General features: G+C 47.3%; 1 long non-coding RNA gene across 1 annotated transcript; it reads left to right on the forward strand.

Moving 5' to 3' along the window:
- The first annotated feature begins 13832 nt into the window (after positions 1 to 13832).
- Positions 13833 to 24705, forward strand: LOC113967371. The gene is made up of 4 exons (XR_003534146.1): positions 13833 to 13936; positions 18381 to 18563; positions 18639 to 18704; positions 24519 to 24705. It is a non-coding gene; the product is annotated as an uncharacterized LOC113967371 (long non-coding RNA).
- The last annotated feature ends 269 nt before the right edge of the window (positions 24706 to 24974 follow it).

The raw sequence follows: 24974 nt of genomic DNA on the forward strand, positions 1-24974 counted from the left end.
CAGGACCCATGATAACCTGCCACCAAAAGCTGTGATGTGGCTGGCTGGCTGTAGCTCCTAGAGGGACAGCGCCAAAAGAAATCTACTTCACCTCCTTGCTTAGTCAGGCTCCCCACCTTGTGACTGTTGCAGTGTGCCATGTCCCTGCATTTCTCCATGTTGTTTTCCTGAACCTCTGTGCTTCCCAAAGGACTCTGACAGGGATGAGCACATTCCCATGGCAACCAAAACACAGAAGCTGGGTAGGGTTTCTTCCCCTGACCATCCTGAGTCTGTGTCTGTGGGAGCATCTCGGGCACTGGTACAGGTAGTTGTTCCGGTAGGGGACCCTTTTGGGGTTGAGTTTCTTAGCAGGAAGCAGAACGTGCAGTCCTCATGAGGCATCTCTCATTAACTCTCTTCTCCAGGCTGTACAACAGATGGGAGGACAGGGGGGAGGTTTTTTCCTCTTCCCCTGTACATGGGCCAGTGAGGCACAGGTACTGCATGCAGGACGCAAAGGCTTGTGCCTGCCAGCAATGCCAGGGCACTGGTGAAAACACAACTCAAAGGAGAAAACCAGTACCATCATGGGCTGCCAGGAGGGAAGGACATGCTTCTGCAGGGAAAGTTCCTTAACTCGGGGTAGCTTGGATCTCGCATCTCACTTTGTCTGCTTGCAACATCAGAGACAGTGGAAGAGCCATCCTCCAGCACCTCCAGAAGCCTCTGAAGACCCTTCATCACCAAGGCTTCATTAGGAGGTTGATATGCCCCCAAGGGACTAAAATCCAGGGTTGAGATATGGTTGGAGCAGCCCTGACCCTTCCTGCTCCAGGACCAGCTGCCACTGCATGTATGCACGTCAGGAGAGGGGAACTTAGTAGGGAAACATTGCGGAACTTCTGAAGGTACTAATTAAGCAACTTTAAGTTACAAACATTTTTAATTGGACTCATTTTTGGTGTCACATACTATCGCTTGATGAGACAAGTCCTAAAATTAAAGTTGTTTTAATCTCTCTCTCTCTGCTCCTCCTCTCTACCCTCGTTGTCTTTCTGGTTGCAAAGTAGAAAAGAAATCACTGAGGCTTCTGGGCTTTGCTGAAGACTGCTATTTTTAAGGTGTTATATTTGATTTACTTTAAATCTGACCAAAAACTCCACCTTGAGACCAGACCTCCTTTATCAGTGGTGTAGCTAACTTTCTGCTTTTGTAGATTTTTAAGGAGGAAAGACAAAAATCGGGCTTGTAAGAGATGCTAGCTACCACTTTAACTCTCACAGCGCCATCCTTTAATGTAACCTTTGCCCAGGGATATTGCAGCATATCACTGTCTGCTTGTGATAAATGATAGGTCATTAACTCTTTTTTTTTTTTTTATTAAATGCTTCTTAAATTGCATAAATTGTCTTGCATTGAATTACAAGATCCAAACACCATTGGGTTTTCCTGTGTGCTCCTTTGTCACTGTCATGGGCCAACCAAAACTCTCAAGGCTTTAAGGGAGTGGGGACTGTGATCTAGGCTGTGCAGGTCATACCCTGTTATGCCATGGGAATAGCTAAACACATCAGATTGCAGCCTTTCTCTTATGAGCTCACTGCTACTTCACGTGTGCCTGCCTTCATCTCTATTGTGCAAGACCAATTTTAAACCCAAGGTCTTGAAATGAATGACTCTCTATGAGAGCCTTTCTCCAGGGGCTGAGGAGAACAGAGATGGGAGGAGATGAAGATTGCACTATCAGTCTCATCTTTTCTTTCCTTGCCCTGCAAGCACTCCTTAACATGGCACTGTGCTTACAGCAGAGATATTTTGGCCAATGTGCATGCATATAAATGTCTGTACATCTGCTAAGATGCCACCAGCCAGGGATACGCAAGTCAGGGTGCTTGAGCATGAGGTGGGAGGAATGGATGGAGCTGCCCTAGGACTGCCCTGTGCTCAGCCTTCAGCCTCGCAGCTGGGGTGTGCTCCTCTTACCTCCCCACTGATAGGGTCTGTACACTAAACTTTGGGGGATTTATAACCTGCCCTGCCAAGAGGAGACAGATACTTTGGGAAGCGGCAAGATGTGGTTCTGGCAGCTTCCTCAATTCAGCACTGAGGTTGGGTATTTCACAGCTTACATAACCCTAATTTGCTTCAGGATTTTTGCTGAGGGGATACGATGCCAAGGGCTGCACGTAGAAGTTTTATTTCACTTTCAGAAGGCTGCCTGCCATTTCTATATTCTCACGTAGTCATGAAGCACTGCAGGCAATAGAAACCTTTAGTTTTCATTGATTGTTCATGGCACAGTTTGCCTTGCTAGGCATCCTCACAGGCCACAGAGCCAGCAGCCTCCCAACATGAGTGAGGGGACACATTTCCTTGCCGCAGACAATTTGGCTTGAAAATTTCCTTGAGGCATTCCAGCTCTGCAGGTAATGAAACACTTGGGTGACTTTGACTTGGGTTCACTCCTCACCAACCGCTGGGTTGCCTGGATTCCCCTGGCCCAGCTGCTGCCCCTGAGAGGGTTTGGTAGTCTCTTTTTGCTAGGACCTTGCCTCCTTACATCCAGTCATGAACTCTGTGTGCTAACCCTGATCTCTGCCCTGCAGGGAACTGACTTGGGTCCCTCCCACTGTAAGCTGGGACCTAGCAAGGCCAGCAAGGAAATGTCAAAACTCAGACATCTCCATCTCTTTATGGAGACTGTATTTTTGCAACAGCCTGTTTCTTCTTTTCTTCTCCTTCTTTCCCCACCTCTTTGTCTGCTAAATAAAACAACCTACATTTTTGACCTGAATTACTTTATGTGTCCCTGAAGGCATATGCAGCTCCTAGGACTGTAGGAGGGTTTTCTTCTTTGGTGCGGTCAAATACCATCATTAGCGATGACAGTCAAGCTGGATTCCCTCCCAGTCTGAACACTATATTTCTATTTTGCAACACAAACAATAACCCCCCAGATTTCTGTAGCACCAGCTGTCAGGGAGAAGCTTGTCTGCTTTACAAACAGGCAGGCATCAATTCCGTGGGCAAAAAACCTCCCCGTTTCTGCAGGTGAGAACTGGGAAAGTTAAATAATTGCCAGCATCACTCAGCCTGCACCTGGATTCAATCAGCAATAACTCCAGTACTGTTAGCAGAGGAACCAGCAGCAGACCACAACCAGGACCTCAATCTGAAGCCCCTGCAGCATCTCCTCCTCTGCCCCACTAGTGCCTTTCCATGGGAAACCACCAGGCTTCCCCAGGCTTCCCAGAGGGTGTCCAAGGACCATACACCCTTGGAGTGGCAACAAAGGACGGGGTGGGATTTCCTCTTCTCTGCCCTCACCTTTCTGCTGCCAGCTAAACCCCTCCAGAGAGGCTGTGTGTCAGACCTTAGCAAAGACCCACACAAGCTACACGTTCCAAGTGCTGGGTTTTTTAAAAGGACAATGAAATTTCTCATTCTGCTCATTTTAACGCTCTTCCTATAACCTGCATGGCAGTCTGGCTGAATTAAACCAGCTGTGCTAATTTCTCTTGTTACAGCAGCCCTGCATAACACACAAAATGCTTGGTTTTGGAGGATGATATTATAAAGAAGGACACTATAATTTAGTGGCTCATTTAATGTGAACCAAGAGAAATATGAGGCATGCCAATGCCGCACTGGGGCTCTATTTATATCCTTTTGGTGTGCAGTGTGATTTATAATAAAGGATCATTTTTATATAGTATTAGCACAGTAATGGAGCTTACTGGGTTACCACGTCTGAAGTTAGAAAATATTGTATTAGAAGAAGCTCTTCAAACACCGTGTAAGAATAGCCCTTTCTTCAATATTGAATCATGATTCCAAGCTTTTTAAAATAAATTTTAATGCATTCTATTTACCTAGGAATCTGGGCTTTTATCAATGCAGCAGGAGGATCTCCACCTCTGAGCTCAGAAGATGTTGTGTGCCGCCTCACAGAGTTCACTTTTTGGCTCCCAGCCCTGCTGCTCAGTATCCTGTGGCACCCTCTGGCATTGGTAGCATCCTTCTCTGCCAGGAGCCCAGGAGGTTGAAAGGCAGAGAAAGCACAAGTCATCTTTTGCTGGGGAGTGTGGTATCACTGCTTACGGGAAGCATGTCCTTCCTCTGTCCCCCTGTGCATGAAGCCCTGTAGTCCCCCTGCAAGTCTCCCCTGCCCTGGGACTGCTGGTGGGGAGGAGGAAGGATCTGGATTTACCCCCTCAGAGTTTTTCTGGAGGCCACACATTAAGTAAGTGGTGGAGCCAGGAAAAGAGCAGAGCCACTCCTGGCACCTTGCCCTCTGCATGATTCAAAGCTTGTTTCTGAAGCAAGAGAACTGCATAAAGTTTCATTTGTCCATCTAGAAAGCAGCACATTCTGCTTCCCATTAAAGCTTGGGAACCTCATGATGATTCAGAGTGCATGCAGGAATGCAGCTCTATGATTTTTAGTGCCAGGCACTGTAATGCATGCCAATGATTCGTTCTGCCATGCAGGTGGGTAAAGGAATTAAATTTGAGTTGGAAACAAGGGGGGAACTAATCAGCTGGAGGATGCCAGAGAGGAGTAGAGCTTGCACAAGGTGGAGCAATGTCTTTGCAAATGTCACTTCCCCTGGAGCTGATGTGTGAGGTGGGGAGATGCGAAGGGTTTTCTTTAAAGCATGCAGGGAGCTGATGTTGCTCACCCCTTGAGGAAAGATGCTCTGCCCTTCCCCTCCTCTCTACTCGGTAGGGAGGAGTAGGGGGAGGCCACAGTACCCCTGCTGCCATGTCCCAGTGCCAGAACCCCCCTGACCAGCTTCACCAGCTGAGGCTTGGCTCCTGGAGACAAGGTGACAGTTTGATTCTTTTCAGTGCTGATGGGGCTAATGGCTACCCTGGCCATCCTGGACCAACCTGAAGGAAGGGAAGCCATGAGAATGCCACATTTGGTGCCATTCATAACATCACATGGATCTAGAAGATTTTGCAAGCACATGCTCCCAGTCCAAGCTCCCTCCTGGTTCATGCCAAGGTGGGTGTCACCCTGCAGCCCCCAGCACATGCTGTCTTACTGGAGAGCTCCCTGCTCTCCCAGCCCTGTGCAGGGACACAGCCACTGTTGTCAGCCAGGAAGGTGACATGCAGGAGCGGGCACAGCCAGAGCTGGCTCTGCTTCCCGCTGAGCCAACATCAGGGAAATTGCCCAGCCACTTTGAATAAAAATGAATTAAGCAGCCTGGCAGTAACTCAGACTGTATTTTATTAACTTGGCCAGAATCAAGTAACGCTAATCTACCTCCCTGAAATTTCTTATTTTACAGCCATGCTGTAATATATGAAAATGTGTTGGCAAAGTTTTTGGTAGGTTACAACCCTCCAGTTAGTAACAACCACACAGTAGGGCACTATCCTTTGGATAGGGGCTGAGATACAGTGGGAAGCCCCACACAGCCCACCTGAGCACTAAGGAAGCAAGTGATGGCTTCCCGTGCTGCTTGCTGTGCTACCTTGGGAAAATCCCCAGTGGCTCATCACTTTTTGGGTGAGGAATGCCAGGTGCCTAAGGGGCCTTGGTCGTCACTGGGCAAGGGTAGGCACTGGCTCCAGCCCACAGGGGTGAATTGCTCTGCAGTGGTGCCTCCCTCCCTCTCTACCTCCACTGCATAGGAAAACAGTTTTTCTTGGCTTAGCAAATGCTACGTCTCAGTCTCTCTGCAAAATTTGGGGTGCACTTACTCAGACTGCTAGGTATGATGCATTGATGCTCACCCTTGCCTTGCTTTGGACAAGGTGCACCCCAGGAAGGAGTTAGACATCTACGGAAAGGCAAAAATCACCTTCTACACAGGCTTACCCCTCTGGGCCACACACTAAACATGGTGGAGTCCAGGATGGTGATGGAGAGCAGGACTCTACTTGTCAGTGGCTGAGAGCTCCTGCTAGTGGCCCCATGGGGGCTGCAAGGAGCCGGCATGCCTGGGGAGGTCTCCAGTGGGCTGGCAACCCACCAGGATCCTAGGGTGCTTCTCTCTGTGTTTCACAGATGCTACCTTTGAGCTTAGCACTGCCAAGGGGGTCACCTTTGGTACAAATTCATATCTTCCCCACTCCCTGCATTTTTGTGCCCTGTGTAAGCCCTAGCAAGAAATAAAATCGCCATGCCTTCCTTGTTTATTAGCAGTAATAATCCTAGTAATACTTCACACATCAGTAAGACCTTCCATCTGAGGAAATAAATGCACTTTACAGACATTAATGATTTAGGATGCTTCGCACATCTCTGAGATATGCGAGGAAAACCAGTCTTTTTTTTTACAAATGGGAAGCTGAAGCAACCTGTAGGTAGGTGACTTTTGGCCATGCAGGAAGGCAGCAGTGACATAGGGTGAGAGTTCAGTCTCCTTCACTACTGCCTGTGACAGTGGCTCCCTTCTTTTGTTTTCCAGCCAACCTCTTCTCCATGCCCACGATGCTGCAGTGGTGCCAACAGAGGAGCTGCTGCAGGCTCCTGGAGGCCAGACCCGACTTGCTCACTGTGCTGTTTGGGGGCTGTTTGCCTTCCAGTGCTCACTTGCTCAAGGTGGGCTGGCCCTTGAGTGACTGCAGCTGCTCACTACTGCTTGGACCAGATTTGCTCCAGCAGTTCCCACATCTTGGGGATGGCCTCTGGGTGTGATGATGCCTGGCACTCCATAAATTTCTCCAGTCCTCGGGGTAGGCAGGGAAGCCTGCCTGGGGGGTTTGAAGAGGAACCCAGGAACAGGTTGGGTGTTGCATCCCATTCCAGGCAGCCTTATCTGCTCTTTCACTGCAACCTTTCCTGCAAACACACTGAGGCCATATCGACTGCTGGGCTGGCTGCAAACACAGCCACCATTGCCCAGCTGCTGTCCCATTGCCTGTAGGGTGGACATGTGGAGAAGAAACCTGATTATAAATAGTCAGATGAACTCCAGCTCACTGGGCAGTGAACTTTGTTGTATATAGCTGCTTTGTAAAACGAAACTAGCCTGTGCCTCCTCGGGTGGAAAAAGAAAGCAAGCGGGGACCACACCTATTATGTGCGTAGATCTGCCCATCAAGGTCTGGCAGCACTTGCCTAGTTATATGAAATGCTCACTATAAACATGGGACTACTGGGTGGTTGGTTGTTAACTATTTAGGGCACAACTTGAAATATTACCATTTGGCCTGGACTACGGGCTGAAATGTGATTTTCTGCCTTAAGACACAACCAGATCTGGGTTGTCTGCTTCCCTCTGCTACGCAGAGCTTAAAAATAACCCCCTTCGCATCCTCAGAACAACTTCTTCTATTTTATTTTAAACATGAGAAGGAGGGGAAAAAAAAAGGCAGGCAGGCAAGCAATAGCGAAAGTGCCACCATGTTGTTCTATTTTAAACCCTGCTTGCCTGCACTTTCAGATGCAGGCAGGGGAGGAGACCACTGGGTCGGCCCACCACCACCCACCCAGCCGCTGCAGTGTGTGTGTGCCTGTGTGCACTTATTGTTTTATCCTCACGTCACCTTTCAGCCTGTGTCGCTCACCCTCCCTCCATCCCCGAAATTTTGATTAATAGGTTTGCTTGCTTTTTATATCCACACATGTGGCGCATCTGGAGCAAGGCGTGCCTCTGCTTTCTTGCTCGTTTTTTATCTCCCTCTCTATCTATATATGCACGGTTTTTCTTCTTTTCTTTTTTTTTTACTTTACTTGTGACTGCCATGGCAACTGTTACATGTTTGGCAAAAAGCTTACAGAGAAGAAAAGGGGCTCAGCGCTCAGCTGGCAGATGTCCAGTGTAATCATGCTGCAGCGCCGAAATGAGGCCTTTGGCTGGCTGCCGAGCTAGGGAGAACAAAGATGTCAGTTCCCCGTGTTGGCGGCGGCGCTTGTTTGGCACCCTTATATGGTTTCCCAGAACTCCTCGCCTTGGCGGCTTTCCATTCCCTTTAGGGCAGCAAACAGGATTAGCACACACAGACTTGTTTTTCTCTTTTCTCCTCCAACTGTTCCAATGACATCATCCCTGCTGCATTCAGCTGCCAGCAGGGTGACTTTGGGGGTGGATTTTTTTTTTCTGTAAAAAAAAACACCACTGCGCACACACCAGCAAGCATGATGGTTTAGGTAACCCTTGCACACCTTTCTTGTTAAATTAAAGCCCCTGAAGTGCCAAAAGCTCAGGCTAACCAAGCCAGATGCACTGCATTTTTTTTTATTTATTTTTTTATCTCATAATTGAATTCCTGCAAGATAAAAATCTCCTTTTCCTCAGTAGGCTGTAATCAGTGCTCACAGAGCTGTGGTTTCCAACTGCCCTCATCATGTGCTTCCTTATGAAACTCCACAGAGAAATCGCCTTGGCTTGGGTGCTGATTTAAAGGGCCCTGGAGCAGGATGCAGCCCCTGTTGGCCCTCCAAAATGGCAGGGCTGGGACCACCCAGCCTGGGGTGCAGGGGTGTGTGGGTGCCCACCAGGCTGCTGTGGGATAGCGCAGGAGGGAAGCCCCTTCTGTTAAGGAAGGACTTTGCTTAGGAGCATTTTTTGTTGCTGCTAGCCATGGAGAATGGGGAGAAAGATGTACAGGAGAAACTATTGAATTTTCTGCCTTTCCCCTCAAAGTCCAGACCTGTTTTTGCCTTCTGAACATCTTCTACCCTGGATGTTTTCCTCTTTCCACCTGGTCTCTTTGCCAACCAAATAACAGTCATGTCCTGTTCCCAAGGGAGCCCAGAGGGGTGCCAGCATCACCCCCCACCAGAAGGTGGGCAGCCCTTGGCAGGGAGGTCGGGGCCAGTTGGGGCAGCAGGGTTGCCTCCCTGTTCCCTGCGCCTCCTTCCCTCCCGGCAGCACTCCTGTTTTCCTTGGCGCAGGCTACAGGATGTGATGCTCACTTCCTCCTGTTGATGCTGACCCAGGGAAGGGGCCCAAAGGGGATGGTGGGCTTTGCATGAAGGGTTGCTCAGTGATGGAAAAGCTCCCCAGCTAGAGGCTGGCCGCAGACCACTGGATGTTAGTCAGCATGGGAAGAGCTGGCCAGTCCAGTTCCTCATTGAGTCGCTCAGTTTTTCCACTGCAGAGGTGGACGGACAGACAGATGGACAGACAAATGTAGACGGCAAAGTAGGGTTGCTAGGAAAGCTTTATGTAAGCGGCTCTCGGCCGGCAGCTGACAGTGCAGCAAGTGTTCAGCTCCCAGAGCTCCACATCAAACCTGGCAGCACATCAAAACCTCTGTTTCATAACCCACTAGAAATAGGATTTTCTAACAGCGCCAAGAGGACTCGCCTTGTTGTTCAGGGACCTGGGATTTTACCAGTCGTTAATGGTTAACTAGTCAATGGCCTAAAAAACTCGATAGTGCCTTTCCCCATGATGAAGTACGGGATTTTACCAGATGCTGTGCCTGGCGGCAGCCATGCCACCCTGGTCCACCTGTTAATAACATAACTCAGGAATGAATTAGCAATTAACAGCAACCAAATAATTACAGAATCAGCTGTCAGGAGGGACGCCATGATGCTGTGAGTGGCTTTCCCAAGACGGGAACTGCTCTCCCTGGGAAGTGGGTTTGTGAGCGTGGCTGGGGAGGGAGCAAGGCTGGAGTGGGGACTTCCCCAGGGAAGCACAGATTTCCGGAGGCAGACATTCCATAGGAGGAAGAAGGCACCAAGAAATTAAATTGATGTACCCCAACTCTGACAGCTGAACCCCCCGGCAGTGGCAACCCTCGCCTGCTCACTCCAGCTGACAAGGCTGGGCTGACGTCTGGGCTCCTCTGGCTCCCTCCTCTGAGGGAGCAAGGCAAGCATCAGCCATGCCCTGAGCTTTACAGTGTAAGACAAAGCTCTGCAAGTGCTTTGCAGAGCAGAGCTGGGGCTTTGGCCAAGCCTGGCTGTGGACAAGGGGCTTGCTGCAGTGCTGAAGGGCAGAGAAACCAGGTGCTGCTTGGATTCCCTGCATGCTTTGCACGGCTGCTCCTCTGTGAGAGGGAGGCACCTCCTCTGCTCCAGAGCACCAAAGGGGACGATAGTGTGCTTCCACCTGGGCCTTTCCCCACCCTGGCTACATGCTGAGATGTGCTGATGGCACAGGAAAGGCAATTACATTTTTTTCAGACATTGATATAGCAGCGAGTGCATTAGATACGTAGATTCGTGGAGATGAAAAAGGCTCAGGTATTCATCTTATTCACTGCTCTCTCCTTCCTGATGAAGAGTTATCCCCTCCTGGACATGATCCAGTATTTTGTCCAGCCTTGTTTCCACTGATTCAAGTGACGGGGCTTCCTCTGGGAAACTCTATCACTGCCTAATGCACTTTACTGTTAGGAAGTGCATTTTGCCCTGCATTTGGCTTCAGCAGTTTGTCTCTAGGCTCTAGGCTTGCTTCCCAATGTGCCAGCTGCTGCGGGTTCCTGCCTCCTCCAGGCAAACTACATGTCTTCAGCTCTTTTCACTTTCTCCATAGGTCAGTCTTAATCCTTTAATAATTTACTACTGTCCTCCTCTGGCTGCCATCTGCCCCCCTATTGGCCTGGTTCTGCCATACATGGGCAAAGTATCACTGGGCGGAGAAAACCTCCCTGGTGTGGGACTGAGGCCCCGTGGGCTGTGACAGCGGTGGCTCCCTGACAGCTATGTGCTTCTCCAGCTCTGGGCCAGTGAGCGTGAGCTCAGCAGCTGGCACAGGAAAGCGCCGCTGGAGGGACGCTCTATTTAACACCAACTACTAATGGCCCAAAGGGGTTGTTCTGGCCAAGTAGGATTGCTGAGGCATAGAAACACCCTGGCTACACAGAGCCTTTCCCCTGGCCATACTCCCTGCATAGGAGCAGGCAAGAGGTTTGGGTGGAGGAACTTCTCAGTGCAACTCCAAAGGGGCGAAGGGCCAGGTCAGTTTGAGCAGGGTGTCCTGCCCCTCCAAGGACCATCAACAGTGCAGCTGCAGGATGCCTCATACCCAGCCGGGTGTCTGAACTGGATGGAGCAAAAACTTCCTGTGTAGTCAAAAAAGCTGGATTGACCCACGTTACATCCCTGAGGGCCCCTCATGTAAAGCAGTCTCCTTCCCTCCATCACATTCCCAAAAATGGTCTGAGCACCCCTTGCCCTTCACAGAAGTTGTCATCTGCAGCTGATTCTCATGCATGTTTGGAGGTGCGGGAGTGTCCCTGTTCCTCACTCATCACCATAAATTGACCCCAGAGGAATACATTTCTGTGATTCGTATTCCAAGCCCGTTTTTGTGCCCTCACCTCATTTCCCTTCTTTTGTGTCCCTGTACTTGCAGCTCCTTGAAATGGAGCCAATGGGGCCATGAGCCCCTCCACCCTTGTGCTCCCAACCGTCCCCTTGCACGTTGTGTCCCCTCTGCCTTCAGGCAGCTCAGCACAGCTTGGCCTGGGTCAGATGCCTGTGTTCCTCCTCGCCCTGGGACCCAGCGCTCTTCCTCTCTTTTTGTTTCCTTTTGTTTATGGTACTCAATCCAGCTCTCAGGCCATGCGCAAATGCTCTGCTCCTGGCCAACTTGAACTCGTTTCAAGGAAGATTGCACAAGAGTTCAGGGCTGGTGCTCGGAGCCAGGCCTGCTGGGCTGGCTGTTTTGTTCTCTCGGCCCTAGTCCTGCCTGAGGACCTGCTGGCATGAACTCCCGCCAAAGCGGAGTCAGCAGGATGCCGCACTAGCTGCCTGGCTGGGAGGAGCTAGAGAAGCAGTCCTGTGAGGTCAGGGACAGGCTTTGCAAATTCAGTTAAAAAAAAAAAGAGCAAGTTTGTCTGGGATGCTTTGCTTTCCCTTTAAGCCATTCGGATTGATGGTAACCCCATCTACCTCCAGGTATAAATAGCTTTTATTCCAGTCTCACACTGGGGCTGGGCAATAAAAGCTCTGCTGTTTGTGGTAGAGAAACCAGGCTCCAAGTGGTGAGAAAGGAGCTGACAAGCAGAAATAGCTTTCCCAAAATCAAAGGAGAAAAGGTGGAGGGGTCCTGATGGCATACACAGCTGAGAATGTGTCCGGGAGCCTTTACCTCCCTCCCTTGGCACAGGGCTGGGGCACCCTGCAGAAATGGCTCTCTGGGTTGCCATTTGCAGTCTGGCTGGCCTTTGGTGAGAGAAAGCACTTACTATCCTTCTTCTCTCAAGCACAGCTTTTATTTCAAGTGATGTGAAACCCTTGCACGCACGGGTTTAAAAAAGCTGCGGGCGAGTAGTAAAAAAAACTTTTTTTTTTTTAAATGGTTCCTAGCTTGTTTTTAAAGGCAGTTTTGTTATGTTTGGTTGGTTGGCCTGTTTTTTCAGTAACCTTGTCAACAAAAATATCAGCAAAGAAATGACATGGGAATACTTGAAAAAATCAAACTTATCTGCTCAAGCAGGCTGCGGTAGGGTGGACCCTCGGAGAGTTAGCTGACCTGCTGAGCCTCTGGCAATTATTTTTAAAGAATCACATGGAATGTGAAACTTTGGGACACAGGAGGTTCCTCAGCAGTCTGCGGCTGAGATGTTGAAGTGCCTCGGGACAACCATTGCCATCACAACGAAGAAATTTTGTTTACTTTCCTGGCACGGGACCTCCCCACTTTGAAGGAATCCGGAGTGACTAAAAATCCCTTGGCAAAGCTCTGTCTTTCTCAGAGGTGGGATTCATCTCAGCTGACTGTAGAAGTGTGAAAGTCACACAATGATCCAAACTAATCATCCTTCCTCTTCTCATAGGGCATAAGAAGCAACATGCATCTCACACACACACGTATATACATATATATATATATATACATACATATACACACGTATATATATATATATGTTCAGTGGGACAAATCTCTTGCTGGAAGTGCCCACCTCCTCTACGGAGCATAATGGGAATTTGGGAGTTTTGGTTATCAATAGCTGTCTACCTTAGAGAAGATGAGCACTAAATTGTATGACTTGCCCTGGAGAACAGGCTTACTTTTGGTCCTTTGGAGCCACAGAGGAGGTGCTTGATGGCTTACACTGGCTATGCAGTGACATACAAATTCTTTCTCTGACTCACAGGTTCTAGTGCAGTTTCTTGGCTGTTGGTAACCTCATTAAAAACCCTGATACAATGATACAGCCCCTGAATTATTCTCACTTCCACCAGTTTTGTTTGAGAACATGGCAATATTCTCCCCATATTTTATGGTTTAACGTAATGCTGATAAATGATATGACAATGATAAATTTTCATTTTATTTAAAGCTGTTTATCATCCATATCTGTTATAGAAAGTCATCAATTATGCAAAAAGCGTGAATGTTTAAAGAGCCTCTAAAGTGTCTCTATTTATGGATTGTATGTGTGTATTCTTTACTCCTTACACTGAAGGCTCCTCCATTAAGTATCATTTCTCACAAAGAGCCTGAAAAATGAAACTTGACAGGGAGATCTTAGACAAGCTGGAGGCTTGTCACAAAACATGGCGGAACCATAAAAATTTCACGTCTTGGGAGAATCCTTCAACACTTGAAGCTGGGTCCTAATCAGAGAACCAGCAGACTAGATGGATGCAGTGTATCTCAGATCAAAAAGCCATGCTCTATGGCTTGCCTGAAGTCACCTTCCATAGCTTAGCCAGGGCCTCTTAATAGAAGGGGAAATAATTAGGTCCCTCATGAGCTCTCATTAGTGGAGGGGTCCACACTGCTCACAACCCAGAGATTTCTCCAGTCTGTGGTCTGTCGTAAAAGCCAAAGGAGCAGCATCCCAGCAACTGGCATGTGTGTGGACCATGCTGCAGAGACTTGTGGCTTGCAGAGGTCTGCTCTTGCTCTGGAGTGAGGGAGCAAGATGGATGAAATGGCTGAGATGTCATAAGTTGGGCAGCTATTGCTCATCTCTGAGCTTGCACAGCAACCTCTTTGCTATGGAGGGACAGATTCTGCTCACAGGGCAGTGTCTTTGGAGCCACCTTGCACTAACAGCAGTGTAATTGGCAGCTTGTTTTGGTATGTGCATTAAATCACAGTAACGGAGGTTTTACAGCAAGGAACACAGATCAGGGAGTGAATACCAAACAGTGACCCTTTAACATAGCTGAAGATGTTGGCATCTTGGATCTTTTCTTTCTTTCCTTTCAAGATACTGGGATGACAAAAAAAAAAAAGAGTTAAAGTAAGGAAATTAGATCACAAAAAGCAAATTAACTAAACAGCACCATCCTGGCCTGATGCTGATCTTGCACATGGTGTGCCAGTAAATCCCAAGTAACCCAGCACACATCTGGGTGTTTCTGGGGCGGCTCTGTCTATTCAGGCCTGCCAGGGTGTTGGAGGGGGCCCGCAGCTGCCAGAGCTCTCCGGTAGCGTGTGACAGGAAAGGGAGAGCTTTCTCACACATCTGACACAAGAGGTCGATTGTGGGGATTGCTGACGGGTGACCTCCCTGTGCCACCGGTGCTGGGGCTGCGAGCTCCTCTGGCACAGGCACCCACCAGGAGACCTTCTGCTCTTGCATTACAATGCCCACAGCATTGTAAGTGTCCTGTAGTTGCCAAAGACTTAGATACTTAAACATCTCCCTGAAGTAATTAGTTGTGTTTTTAAATTACTTATGATGTATTTAGTGCTGTAGAGGATGTGTCAGGTTGTGACAGAGAAGGGAGCAGAAAGCCTGTGGAGTGGGAAGTATGGTGGCATCAGCTATTTTTAAACATGCCATGCAAGGTCACCTCCACAATATCCCTGCACCCGGCGCTGGTGTCTCCCACCCGCCTGCCCTTCACAGCATATGGTGATCTTTGCCGTGAAATCTTTAATTTTCTTTCATTCTTCATGTCTATTCTTTGTTGCCATCAGGAGATGTCCTTGACAGTGCCATGCAACTTTAAGCCAAGTAGGCAATAACACAACAGAGGAGTTGCAGCCATCATGCCTTTTATTGAGTACATTAAAGGCCTGGGATCAAAGGCTGGCTACTTCCAGCTCTAGTAGAGTTGCAGTGGCACATTAGTAGGACTTCTTTTTCTCCCTACCAGTTCAAACAGCTACACAACTTTCCATTCAGCTTCTATTTTTTCCTTAGGTTCAGGGCATGAGGATGAATGGCCTCAGAATCCCAGCTTCTCCCATGGCAGACACCGCCTCTCACTGCCAATCTGCCTGTCACAGAGCCTGTTGTGGATCTTGTACCCAGTGCTCTGACTGTTAGGCTGGTCCAGAGCATCACTGCTCTACCAGAGAGAAACCTTTTGCTTTACAGCCATGATCAAAACCAGTTTCTCTTGTGCCATACAGAGAAATGTTATTTTCTTTTGGTAGCTCTCTCCCATACATGCTGATGAAGGGAGAGAGGTTCCCTCAAGTGGTTCTCCATGGCCCTCCCAGTACCTATTTGTGCATGTCAGCATCTCTGTTTTTTGCCTCCTCTGCTGGACACACTTCCCAGTGCATCCTGGGATTGTGCTTGTCTTTCCATGACAGCATCCCATTGGTGCCCAAAATAATTAACTACCAGCATGTCCTTTTCCCCTTCAGACAGTTCCAGATGAGTTCACAGTTCACAGTGTCAGTTCTTGCTGTTAATCCATAAACTATAACCTTTACATCGGGTACTGTTCAACATAATTAGATTTCTATTACATGGTGTTCTTTCCTGCAGTTAAACAAGATTTGCTTTACTTAAACAGCCAGCCCCAGGTGAGGTTTAATTGTAACCTTGGTGTTAAAGCTCTTGTGCTTGCACACCATTCTCTCAAAGCCTCCAGTCCACCACATAAGTGCATAGCCTGCACTTATCTTGATGTGACACGTTAGCAATCATCCATAGTTCTCTGGCAGTGAGACCCAGATTTGCCCTGCAGGATGTCAGCCCTCTCCCAAGGATCAGCTCTTTTCATGAAGAGAAGAATAAAACCAGGATGGCTCTTAGTCAGGTCACCCTGACTGCAGCATAAACACACTACCTGCTCTGGTGCAAGCTGGAGTGGAAAACAAAGGCACAATAGACCAAACAAGGTCATTAACAACAATTTGATCCAATTATACATCTACAATCAGGGCTCTATGTTTGATGATTTTTATTTTGTGTTGGGAGGGAGGGAAAACAACCTTGCACATAATGGAGCGGTACTGCGTACTGAAAGGTGTCTCCTCTCACATAAAGCAGCAGTAAAGCCTCCTCAATCCACCTGTACCTTGGTTGAGTGTTCATTTGCCCCCACTCTCACCACTGCTATTCGCTGTGGTTAAAAAATGTTGGTATGCAGGAAAAGTTTCCTCCTACGGTGAGAGGGCTGCGGCCACCCCCTGCCTGAGACCAGTGGTCACTTTTACGCCACAAGAGCATAACAGTAAGAGAAATGCCTGGGGAAGTGAATCCGTAGTGGCAGGCTGGCCAGCTGCAGGGTGAGGGTGGGGTAAATTGCTGGAAGAAACTTTCCCAGCCACCGGAGGAGTTGGGAGAACAATGCGGAGAAGAGGATGTGAGGCACTTCCCGCCACTGGCCAGCCCCGCGCCAAGGAGTGCCGCAGCCTCCAGTGCTATCTTTGTACCCTTGTCATCGTCTGGAGGAGGCTTTTGCTGTTTGCTGTGGGTTTCTATACTCTTGTTTCTTTCAGTTCTCTCTCAGAGATCTAACTGTCTCTGCAAAACAAGGGGACTGTTTTCCCCAGCCTTTCTGGCTGACATCCACTCAGCCCATCCAAGGCAGGTCTCTGGGCCAGACTGGGAGTGTGCTGGTTCCTCTCTAAGATCTGGCTGCTAGAGCAGCGCAGATGCTTTTTTTCTCTTCTCATCCCTCTTTCCTTTCTTCTGTCCCTGAGAGATGGAGATAGTGGATGTCTTGTTTGTTCTGCTTTCCCATCACATTCATCTATTACCAGCCACTTGAATCTCTGTCTACATCCTGCAGAGCTGCTTCTCTCTACAATATTCAAGTGCCTTTTGCAAGGGGAAAAAAAAAACAACTCACAAAAAACAACCCCAAAAACCCAGCCCTGTGATTTTCCTCCCTGGTCTCAGGAAACAGGTTTGTTTGTTTTTTAATGAATGCAAAAGAATGCAGATAGCGGTGAGGAAAAGCTTGGGCAATGAGTTCGGCACTTCTTTATTTAGGCTTCTCCATGTATATCAGCTGAGCCCAGCAGGCAACAAAGCAAGAGCTGGATGTTATTTCAGGAGAAGTCTGGTCTTTCATGCTTGAGACAGAGTAGTGTCCCTGGAGGGGAACTCTGGGCTCCTGTAGTGCATGGGTGATTTGAACAGAAAATGGTAAAGGAATTTCAGCAATGCTGCTTTTCTTCTCTGTCTTCCAGGCTCTTCGTAGCAGGTGTCCCCGAGGCTGCCCACTGCCACTGAGACAGGTCGGAAGGACTTCGCACCTACAGCTCTGCCTGGCCTGGTATTTCCCACTGCTCCAGTGCTGGACACTTATGGCTGCACAGGACCAGAGACACAACAGGCACATCCATGGCACATTGTGAGAGATAGACAGTGCATGGCAGTGGTGGGGACTCTGCCGCTTACACCATGTGGGCAAGGCAGCTGTGCTAGGTGGCATTGGCAGAACACTAATAACAGGTTCATTCCAGCTGTGTGCTTCTTGGAAACAATGGGCTAAAATCACAGTCACGCTGATGTCCACACGAAAAAGAAAAAAAATCCTAAAGTGATGTGGCAGATAAAGCACAACATTTCTCTTGACTTACTGTTCCATGCTAGTTAGTTTTAGGTGTTTCTGCCTTACTGAAAGTCAAATTTCAGTCTTGAAGCTTCACTTCAGCATGAAAAGTAGAAGTGCATTACACAGAGCAAGCTGCTTAGACTTATATTTAAACAGCATATATATTTTGGCCATGGCTCTTTGCTGAATTCAGCACTGATTCAAGCTTGGTCAGACTGCAACTGCATTTTTCCATGGATAAAATATTCATTTCACTTTTTTACCTGGCTTTAGCCATGATATTGTGTGAATCATATCTTTGGAGTACCTCAGTAGTTAAAGGCATATCTGTTCACTGGGATCCAAGCAGCTCTAAGACAGGTCACCTCTAGTTCCAAACCTGATATTCATTTTCCCATGGTGAGCATATTTCTTCTTTAGTCATATGGGATTTTTGCTTCTTTCAAAGTATGTCTTTTGTAGCAGATTTTAATGTAGATTTTTATGCAAGAATGTATTACTAGGTTGTTTTCTATTGATGCAGAGAAATCTTTTATGCAATTTGCATCCCATTAACAGCTTCATAAGAGACGATCCTGATTCTAATGGCTCTGCACAATAAGCCAATAAAGCCAAATATGGAAGGGATTATGGAGTACATTGCTGCCATACCCACAAAGTGGTTCATATGTTCAAAAGAGAGGCACCGACTCATCTGACACCTAAGGTTAGTTCTAAGAGTTACTACTACTGATATTTTTCAGCAGCACTTTGTCTTTTATCTCCTGTAGGTTGCCTTCTCAATTTTCTTGCTCTGGCAGCAGAAACAGAAGAGGAGCCCCAGCCTGCAGCCTTACATGTGGGCATCCTACACAGCCTGATGGGTGGAAAATGCTGCTGGATTCCAAAAAAACACAGTGCTCTTACATCATTTCTCTAGTGCTGGAATAACAACAGAGGCTGCCTTAGGGCAGGTATAGGTGCTAGCTGGTGTCCCTGCCACCGACACCTTCCTGAAGGCATATTTACACCCTATGCTTTCCCTGTAGGAAAGGCCAGGTGTCTGCGCTGAGCCTCTCAGATCTGCTGCCCATCTTTGATGCTGCTGGCACAAGGTAGGATGGTGGGCAGGCTTACCAGCTGCGGAGGATGAATAACTCTCTCCCCTGGTGTCAAAGTTTCAATCCTTAGCCTTGGGGGGAGGGTTTATTGAGTTTTGTAAACAGGATATTGGAAGTGAAGAGCAGATGTTAGAAGCCAGCCTCCTGCTGCCTGAGACCCTACAGCTATGCAGAGGGCTGCAAGGGGGTGCCCGCATTGGGAAACAGTCACGAGCTGTGGAGAGGTTTCTGTTCCCATCACTCAGGGAGCACATTTCTACAGTGTTTTTATATAAAACTACTGCTATGAGGAATGAGGTGGCAGAAGAGGTGTGAGAGGTAAAGCTGTAGTCCAGAGCATGGTGGGACCTGCCCACAGCTGACTTTTCTCTCTGTCCATCAAATCCTTCCTTGTCTCCTCCTGCTTCATCTGGGGACAGCACTCACAAGTCAGCTCAGTCATCTGGCTCCCCTGTACCCTCTCTTATCCTGCAGGACACAGCCTGAAGTTCTCATATAAAACCAAGTAATTGTCCAGGCTCCTGGGGAATACATGGAAGGGTACTTGTTTGAACTGTGGCAATGCCCATACCACATTCCCTCCCAGTGCACATGTGATGCTCTATGTGTTTTTAACTAGCTGAAGGTTTTCACAGACTCGTTCCCTAATAGAGAGACTTTATAACAAAACAAACAGCACTCAAAAAAGTATTTTACCTTCTTTAGTCATGTTTGTATATGCTCTTCTGTTTCAATTGTTCAGCCATTATGGTGCTTCAGCATGTTTTGTTTGCATATTGTGGCCTGTGTTTTCAGCTTCATGGTTATCAATATTGTCTTTATGCTTCCACCTGATTTAGAGCAGCATTTTCAGAGTCATGGCCCATTCACACTCTTTTCCCTTTAACTTCACTAAGCCGCTGTTGCTGCCATCCACCTTTGAGACAGCAGCACCATGACCTGAGGATTTTTCCAGTTGTTGCAAAGCACTGAACAGGCGTGGTTCCTCTTCCTGAGACCCACAGGGTACACTGACTGGGCCTGGCAGTGGCAGGAGCTGGATACCAGCTTCAGATCTGCATTAGGAGCTGAGTCGGCCCAGTTTTGATGTGTTCTGATTCACGGTCTGATATCTTCTGATCTCCTGTCTCCACATGGCATGACTTCGAGCTCACCACGTGCCCCTGATGGGTGCATCACTGGCTGCTTTGGGGCAGGCCCAGGCTTGGGAAGGTGCTTGAGGTGCTTGAACGTGGACCAGCCTGAGGAGATGGTCTGTCACCTCCCAGGGTGTAGGATGTCTGGGAACTGCATCTGCTCCCCTAAAAATGCAATTTTCATTGCCACAGGATTTTGCACTAGCCCAAACTTTTGTGTTTCTTAAAGTTCTAGCATCTGTAGGGTGTAACTTTGTTAAAGACTAAAAAAGACAGTTCAGCCAGCTTCAATATGATCCTCCCTTGTTTTCTTTTCCCTTTCTCTCAGCCTTTGAATTTTCCTTTCCTCTGGACTGTATATTTTATCCTTTACCTTTTTTCTTCTACAACTCTATTATGGTAATACCTAGCAAAGACCAGGACCCTATTAGGCACAGACAACAAAGACAGTTTTCAAAGAACCTGGCTATAAAATGCCTTTTTTGGAAGTTTCTGCTTTCAGTTACTTTTTTCTCTACCTTGTTTTCCATCCTTTTTTCTGGATATTTCCTTCCTTCCTTCCTTCCTTCCTTCCTTCCATCCATCCATCCATCATAGGAGTATGGGAATAAGGAGCTGGGAGGAGCAACATCACTGAAGTGTTTCTTTTCTTCCCCATCTACCCCTCTGTGTAGCAGCCAGAGAGGAATACAGAAGCCTGTCCTGGAAAGGTTTTGGTGGAGCAGTCAGTGAGCTGAAGGGCTGGCTGCTCTTGCTTTCCAATGGGAGAAGGAGGTGGCCTAGCTGCAATGCAGCAAGTGACCTATACAGGGGGCATTACATTTCTCACATCTTGAGACCTCATCCACCAATTTGGCCCAGCTGTGTCCCCTGCAAGGTCAGTGTGGAGAGCAGGCACCCACGTGGCTGCATGATGGCCCTGCTTTGCTCGGCGAGTTAGCTACCTCAAATGCCAAGTTGGTGGGCAGAGAGCTAGCATTCATCCTTAGAAGCTCCTCCAGTACTGGGCAGCATCCTTAATCAACATGTCTTTGAGGCCCTTGATAAAGAATACAGAAAAATTATTATTTTCATGACCGCTAACATACAGTTTTCGAAACACTCAGGATTGTTTCAGTTTATGCTTCAGACCACAACACTTACAAGACAAATGCTATGCTCCTTGGTATAGCTTCCTTTAGCTATGCTTTTATTTCTTTAGGGCTAAATTTTATTTTAGCCCTAATTAAAATTTTATTTCTGCTAATCCTCTCTAATGTTTTCCACCATGGCATTGCAATGTCTGCACTGGCACTGAAGGCTTTTTTATTTGCTGGATGCAATTAGGGTTGACATGCACACACAGACAGGGTCGGAGCTTCTGGGTTGGCTTTCTTGGGGGATTTCAGGCAGGTTGTGTGGGTTTTCTCATTTAGGACTTTGGTTGTGTGCAGATGCCTTCAGGTTTTGGGGACCAGAGAGCTGCAGGACTCCTTTTGGTTAAAAGACAAGCATGCAGCAGTGGCTTTGACAGGTTACATAGAATCATAGAATCATAGGATGGTTTGGGTTGGAAGTGACCTGAATGATCATCCAGTTCCAACACCCTCTGCCATGGGCAGAGACACCTTCCACTAGACCAGGCTGTTCAGACATGTCTATTTGCAGTGTCACTTCCTATCACACTTGCAATGGAGGCAAATGTTTGCACTGTGATAACATTTCTTCTGCTAGAGCTTTCTGTTTGGGGATGCTGCAACATTTTCTGCAGGGCATATCACCCTGTGTTTGGGTTGTGTGAAGTCTCATCTAAAAAAATTATGGCTAGGCAATGTTTTATATATTTGACATATATAACAATGCATATTGCATCAAGGAACTTAGTGCATGATAATATCCAAGGTGTAAGTTCAAGGGATCCAGCCTGCAGCATCCAGCCAGCGCTACAACCCCCACTCTTAGACAACTTTTGGGTGTTTAAGGTCAGGAGGCACCATTTTTGCCACCTAATCTGCTGTACCCATAGGAGACTGGGCCGTAGAAGACAGAAATTAATAATCTGGTGAAAGGAGAAAGGAAATGTCTCTAGGTGAGAGATAGGATTCAAGTGAGGACTACCAGAGCTTCTGCTTTGTATTTGACTTGGGCTGAGCAGTAGTTTTCCTTTCCAGTGTCAAGTGTTAGGCTTTGTAGGCAGCCAGGTGAATGTATGGCACAGATTTCAGGTGATGAAGTGTTGAAGTCTAAGATGGCAAATTAAGAGTCCTGGGAAGAGATCAAGGCCAGAGGGGGAAAAGCCTTGAGGGGAAGCCATGTGAGTAGCGGCTGAGGTCATTTGGTCTGTTCAGCCTGGAGGAGACTGAGGGGAGACCTCATTGCAGTCTGCAACTTCCTCGTGAGGGGAAGAAGAGGGACAGGCACTGATCTCTTCTCCGTCGTGACCAGTGACAGGACCCGAGGGAATGGCCTGAAGTTGTGTCAGGGGAAGTTTAGGTTGGATATTAGTTTTAGAATATTCAGCCTTTCCCACTCGGCACCTTTTCAGGATCATTACTGTAGCTCTCCTTTGTGCTTTCTGCAATCAGCTCAGTCTCCCTGAACTTCAGTGGCCAAAACTGCACAGATGACATTTCAGATGAAGCCTTGACAGCATAGACAACAGGGGAAGAATGGTTTCCTGTTTGTCACTGGCTGCACTTCTGTTTGTACACCTCATTAGAGCACTTTCATTTTTTACTGCAGCATGGCCATGCTCATTCATGTTGAGCTGACATCCCCAGACCTTCTGCAGAACTGCTGCTGTGCTAGTTGTTCCCCAGTTGGTCTTGCAGTCCTTGATGATGCCTACAAAACCCCAGAGCTCCACTTTGTCTATTCTGAATGGTGCTTCTCTTCCCACCCCTCTATCTCATTTGTCAAGATTGTTTTGCATTCCCCTCCTGTTCTCCAAAGTGCTTGTTCTTCATAGTGTCCTGTGCTAATTTAATAAGTGTTCCCTACTCTTGTGGTTTTTTTCCAAAGATATTAATGAAAATACTGTGCACTGCCAGACATTAAACAGATGGCTTCAGACTTCATTTGATATGTACTGCCTGTTTGACAATGAAGCATTTATAACTGCTCTTAGTCTGGTTTTCCAAGCAGCTGTACACTCCTCTAATAGCAGTGTCTTTTAAGGTGTGTTTCTTTGCTTGGTTTATGAAAGTGTCAGGTAAGACAAAGGCAAAAACTGCATTAAAATCAAGATCTAAGACCTATTGTAGAAGGAAATTAGATTGATTTGATGTGATTTGCTCTTGTCAAATCAATGCTTGCTGTTCTTCATCTGCTTGTTGTCTTCTAGGTGCTGGAAAACAGTTTATTAAATTACCACTTCCAGTATTTTTCCAGGAATTGATATTAATCTGCCTGATCTCCAATTCCTGGCTTCTCCTTTACATCCTTTTCTTTCATGGTAGGTGCTAGATTTGCCTTTCCCAGTGTGCAGAAGCACATGCCCCCATCCCTGACTTCTGTGCTGATGGTGCCAAGTGGGCTTCAGCTGCTTTACCCAGTATGGCAGAAGACTTTCAGGGCTTGTCAGTTGGAATATAGCTGACTTATTTAGACACTGTCAGACCGTTTTGTTCTTTCTTGCTGCCAGTATTCTTACCCTTTGACTAGGTATGCTTATTGTGTTAAATGGAGCACTTTTGAGCAAAGACTGAAGGAAAAAAGTATCAAACAAAAAGCATGTTTGACATCATCACTAAGTATCTCCTGTTCGTGAAACCCAGGTCTTTCTTTAGCTCTCCTGTTGCTACTAGTGCATGCACTTCACACCCACTGTTTGTTGCATGACATCTTCAAGTTGTTCTTCCATGCTTATGCTCTTCTTTTATACTTAGTAGCCTGACCTAGTTCCACTTTCTGTGTGCTTCCTCTGCACTTCTGAAACTAATGAAGAGCTCGTGATTTAGCCAGTTGATACCTTACTAGCTTCCCTTTGTACTTCCGCTATGTTGTCCCAGTACCAAGAAGCTCACAGTAGTTCCGTGCCTTTCATATAACTTCCTTAGGGCACTGCCAACTTCCAAAATGTCCTTTCTGCCTAGGATTTGTACTTCTGGGCTTGTGCGTACTAACACCGTGAGTTAGCTAAAGTCTGTCTCAAAGCCCACTGTTTTGTCTTTGTTTTTTTTTTTTTCCTTTGCCTCCTTTTCTAGAAATCATGACTTCTAATACTTCAAGATCACTCTCACATCAGTTGCTTGTCACCATCACCTGCAAAACCAGTTCCCCTGTATTAATCAGAATAAAATTTTTTAGAGTAGCTGGCCCGGAAGAAGCTAGAGAGATGGCAGCTGCTGTCAGTTCAGGGAAGGGCATAGACTGAGTACCAGAATAGAGCCAGACAGAGAAGCCCCTGCATATTTAGCACTTAATGGTGTCAGTAAAAGTTATAATTACCTACCTATGAACTTGTCATTAGTTTCCAGGAAGTGTAGCTAACAGTGGTGCAAATATTTGTATTATTTGAGTAAAACATGAACAACGAAAGCATGTTATTAAAATACTTTCTCAGTTCTGTTTGTCTGTCTTAGGACTTTTTAATAATTGTACAAATACAATAAGGGGGCTGAGGCCTTATTAACATAGAGTTAGTCTCTTTATTAAATTATTCATTGACATTAAAGTGTGTTTTCAAACACAGAGATTTGGGGCCAAGCAGAGCTGTTTTGTCTTCATTGAGCCAGACCCTCCAGCTTCTCAACGGCCAACCAACATGTATCTGGTCTTCAAGACCATATGAATCTTTTCCAGCCAGCTTTTTCCAGTGCACAGTGTGCGCTGTTCCTGGTAATGTCTCACTTCAGCTACATTAGCCCTAGAAGAGTTTTCTTGTGCAAAGCAGCTGGGAGCTGCTCTCTTCTTTGCAGCCATCCCACACAAGCTGACCCTCTTCCTCCTGTGGCTGTTCCTAGGTGACTGTCCCTGTGCTGTTCTGGAAAAGCTCCCCTGAGTGGAGTGAAGGCAAGTTGGCTTTTAGCTGCTATCTGTGGCTCTGGCATGTGCCTGCCGGTATCCCTTTAGGTACTGAGAGATTCACCAGCAGGGTGTCTGGTAACTCTGCTGCAAGTTATTTTAATAACATTATTGATTTCATTAC

This window comes from Neopelma chrysocephalum, unplaced genomic scaffold (assembly GCF_003984885.1).
Source record: "Neopelma chrysocephalum unplaced genomic scaffold, ASM398488v2 Primary Assembly neopelma1_23, whole genome shotgun sequence".
NCBI classification, from domain to species: domain Eukaryota; kingdom Metazoa; phylum Chordata; class Aves; order Passeriformes; family Pipridae; genus Neopelma; species Neopelma chrysocephalum.